A 4,401-nucleotide genomic window follows, 5' to 3' on the forward strand; every position below is an offset into this window, starting at 1 on the left:
AAGATACATAATTAGAAAAACCAAACAACCAGAAGTTGTGTAAGTGATGTCATGACTTTTTCCCTCTGAACGCTAAAATTGGCTGCTGAAGCTGTGATGCTTGTGTGTTTTACAACAGTCATTCTGTGCATCAACAACATTTCAAATCACCAGTCAAAGCTCCACTTTGTTTTTCTGATGGACAAACATTCTTCATAACTTGGCATACTCTATGATAAACAACTGTGTAAAGTCATTCTGGCTTAACTTCTCACTGTTCAAGAGTTAAACGTTGTCGGCAGGACTTGAACCTGCGCGGGGATACCCCAATGGATTTCTAGTCCATCGCCTTAACCACTCGGCCACGACAACCATATTAAAGGCATATTATTCATTATAATTGAACCTTTACTTTATCATCTCAGAGAGAGCTTTACTTATAGTGCATTCTTTTGTTTGTAAGGGCAGAATTTTGCTTTGATGTATAACTGTTCCAATTGAGATCTTGCTGCAGACTTAACAGAAAATTACAACAGATACTTCATCATCACCAAATACAATACTTGACTGTCTTTGCTTTCTGGAGCAACAAACATCCTGTCTTACTGTGTTTTGATTTTCTAATGGAAACAGCAAACATTGGGTGTCATCAACTTCATTGTAATGAACATAAAGCCTGACATGCACTTACAATCCAGAGGTGAGTCATACAATTAACTCCCACTGTGTCCCACTGACAAATCTATCATGTTTTGTTTCACACAATTTACAATGCAATTACAATAACAGACAATAAGTTACACCCAAGCATCACATTCACAAATATATTTGAAGCAAGATGGGGTTAATGTAAATCCTGACCACAACACACAAATCAGGTTTTGAAAACCTTTACATGAGTGCAAAGTTTGGTGGGACAGCAAGACATCCTCTTTACCAGATGTTGAGTTGTATCAGAGGAGGGTCTATTATGGAGATTTGTGCCATTTCATTTTGGCTCTCACTTGTGTAAAGAGTCTGACGTTGTCGGTAGGATTCGAACCTACACGGGGAGACCCCAATGGATTTCTAATCCATCGCCTTAACCACTCGGCCACGACAACCACATTTCTGTTCCTTTCTTCACTTTTTTTTTTTCCATCTCACAAACAACTTCACAGATGCACATTCTTTGAAGGCGCTTTCTGTTTGTAACGGCAGTCTTTCGCTTTGGTGTATGATTGTTCCAACCGAGAGCTTGTTGCAGAGATAACAGGAAATTACAACAGATAGTTCACCATCACCAAATACAAAACTTGATTGTTTTTGCTTTACTGAGCAACAAATGTCTGTATTTTTAATTTTTTGTCCCCCTGAGGAAAACAGCAAGCACTGGGTGTCATCAACTTGAAAAGCATTTACCATACAAATCCTTACAGCTGACTAGGTCAGAGTTCTGTGCTGACACCTTTATTGTCATGAACATAAAGCCTGACATGCAGCTTAGATCCAGGGGTGAGCTGTTTCCCTATCTGCCACTGTGACCAGTTGACAAACCGATCATATTACAGAGATGACAGAAAATTACAAAAGCAGATTTTAGAGTTTCTAACCTTCAAAAGAAACACCTGATTGGTTTTGCTTTACTGGACAACAAATGCCCTTATTTTACTGCATTTTGTGTTCTCTATCCCTCAAATGCAAGCAGCATTTGTTGTCAGTGTAAAGTGCTTTTAATTTACAAACCATTTCAGCTGATAAAGCTGTAGTAACACCTGTATTGTCATGAGCATAAAGCCTAGTGGAGATGCCGGGGATTGAACCCGGGGCCTCATACATGCGAAGCATGCGCTCTACCACTGAGCTACATCCCCCCGCTATACCCTACTGAGGGCAGCAGAGGCAAACAGAACACTAATAAGAGTAGGTTTGACAGAGATGTAGTTTAACCTGCTGTTTTCACCACTCATTCACTCAGGAGGTCTCATATAACTAGAGTCTTCTAAGTTTCAAGTTTTTTGGTTTGTTGAGGTCACACGTAGGCATGCCGATAACATTCCATTATTGAAATGTTGACAAAATGATGTCTCAAAATTGCTTATGTTTTGACTCAAAGTCCAAACCCCCAAAATATTTAACCCTAGACTGAGAGCTCCCAGTAAACACCAGGACTGGAACAACCTGCAAGACCAATGGCAGCCGGTTTAACAACAGGAAATAGGCTACAGTACCATGGTGGTTTCCTTGCTGAGTTCCTTGGCTCCTGGCTCCTTGGCACCCTGGGGCTGAGTCACAGCTAACCAAGCTAACAGCAGTTAGCAGTTAGCTAAGTTAATTTAGCAACAAGTAAAACTATCTTTCTATCAGGTAAAAGACCTCAGTACTGGAGTCCCTGTTGGTCTTGGAGGCTATGTTCTTCCCAGTCGTGTTCACTGAGAGGCTGCTGAGCCTGGTTACATTCCCTGCTAACAGCAGCTAACGGCTAACAGTTATGGTTAGTTACTTTAGGAACATCAGGAAAGCTCTGTTTGTCTCTGAGCTCCCAGAGGACAACAGAGGGGAAAGCAGAAAATGTTTTCTCCAGTTTCCCACATATTGGTGAATGAAGTTATAATAAAGTTGTTATTTTGTACAGTGAGGCCCCCAGACACACTCCAGTCCCCTCCTATGTATTCTCCATCCATGCTCTGCTGTGTCATAAGAGAGTAAGTGATTCACTGGACGCAAATTTAGTGTACGCCCCCAAGTGCAGGATGAGTCATCCAACAGTTGTTAATCATTTTCCAGAAAGAGACAAACTCTTTGTTGGGCCAGACACTTCAGATGGTGTATATCAATACATATGTGATAAAACACACAACACTGAAACAAGCGGTATTAGTGACTGTCTCTTTAAGATAGTAGATTGCCAGGCCTCACTGATTACTGTAAAAAACATAACTTTCTTCAATGATTTTGATGAAACTGGATTATATTTCACAGAGGAAATATTTTCGGGTCTTCCCTGTGACGTCCTCCAGCTACTCTGCCTCAGCAGTCGATTTATGCAACAGATTTACATGTTGTTAGCAGCTACTTCAGCCACTAGTTGCATGAATGTGATTAATTTGCTGTTACTATCAGGCCACAAATGAAAATATGACTTCATGGGAATATTAAGAAGGTGGACAGGACTTTTCTCATAGTGTAGTACAATACATTACGCTATCTTAATGGTACTTTTACCAAAAACAAACAAAAAAAAAAAGATCAAAATGCTTCATCCACTGCTGCCAGTTATTCATCTGCACATAAAGCAGAATTTATCAGAAAATACAAGAATTTGTCTCGGGGGCTTTCCAGTCATGGAAAAGGACTGAAAATGACAAAATGGGCCAAAACAGTTCTGTAAAACACTGAGAGGTTTGTGAGCATACTTCATATTGGATTTTCTACTACTTTGGGTAAACTTCATTTGTTTTGCCCTGTTTTTGTTTGCCAGTGTGTGTGTGTGTGTGTGTGTGTTTATGAGAATGTGCGTGCCCTATATAGCCTCAGTAGATTACTGTGGAAGCTCCCAAGTGTGAATATGTCTCAACTGTGTGAAATAGAGCAGTCAACTTCAGGCTCCATCAGCTGCTCAGTCAACCTTCCTGAACAAATAGAGATGAGGTTCACAAACCTTGATGCTGGGATCAACAAGACAGAATATGATGGAGCCTCCATTAGCCCCGGAGCTGTCCTCAATACGCTGCAGACAGACAGCTGTTGACTCTATTGTACTGCTGCTTTTCACAAAGTATGCCAATAATTGTCACATTGAGAGAGGTGAACTTGACATTTAATTTTCTACAAACCACACTGCGCCCCACATTATTGTGAAAAGTCTTGCATTTCAAAAGATTCTGAGGATTCATACTAGAAAACGTTATGGAGTCACTGCGCATGACTACGTGGGTGCTCCTGTGAATTAATATTGCACTTGCATAAAGTAAAGGGACTAACATTAGACAGTCTTAAAATAAAGAAAGGTCAAAGTCAAAGCAGCTGATGGCTAGATATCTAGACGTCATGTCCTACTGGGTCAAGCTTCAACTAATTCCAAGCAGATTAAATCTTTTGTACCCAGCAACTTCAGTAGTTGTATACTTTGATGAAAGCGTGGCTTCATCACAGCTCTGCAGCCTTGATGTAGGAAAGAAAAAGAACTAACATCTGTATTGCACAGATGTTAAAAAGTTGGGACATTATATAAAATGTAAATAAGAACAGATTGTGATGATTTGCAAATCCTTTTCAACTGGTATTGTAACTGTTGTAACTGAATACAGTACAAAGACAAGATATTAAATAGTCAAACTGATTTGACTTTAGCGATTTTGTAAATATGCACTCATTCTGTATGTGAAGCCTCCAACACATGTCTCAAAAGTTGAGACAGAAGCAAGAAAAGACTGTGAAAGT

General features: G+C 39.9%; 3 non-coding genes across 3 annotated transcripts; all 3 read right to left on the reverse strand.

Moving 5' to 3' along the window:
• Nucleotides 1–269: 269 nt before the first annotated feature.
• On the reverse strand, nucleotides 270–351 carry trnas-aga (transfer RNA serine (anticodon AGA)). Its single transcript has one exon. It is a non-coding gene; the product is annotated as a tRNA-Ser (tRNA).
• Nucleotides 352–1,000: 649 nt separating this feature from the next.
• trnas-aga (transfer RNA serine (anticodon AGA)) lies at nucleotides 1,001–1,082 on the reverse strand. The gene has a single exon. It is a non-coding gene; the product is annotated as a tRNA-Ser (tRNA).
• Nucleotides 1,083–1,760: 678 nt separating this feature from the next.
• On the reverse strand, nucleotides 1,761–1,832 carry trnaa-cgc (transfer RNA alanine (anticodon CGC)). The gene has a single exon. It is a non-coding gene; the product is annotated as a tRNA-Ala (tRNA).
• Nucleotides 1,833–4,401: the final 2,569 nt, after the last annotated feature.

The sequence above is a fragment of the Lutjanus erythropterus genome, chromosome 21, assembly GCF_056507025.1.
Source record: "Lutjanus erythropterus isolate fLutEry1 chromosome 21, fLutEry1.hap2, whole genome shotgun sequence".
Taxonomy (NCBI): Eukaryota; Metazoa; Chordata; class Actinopteri; order Lutjaniformes; family Lutjanidae; genus Lutjanus; species Lutjanus erythropterus.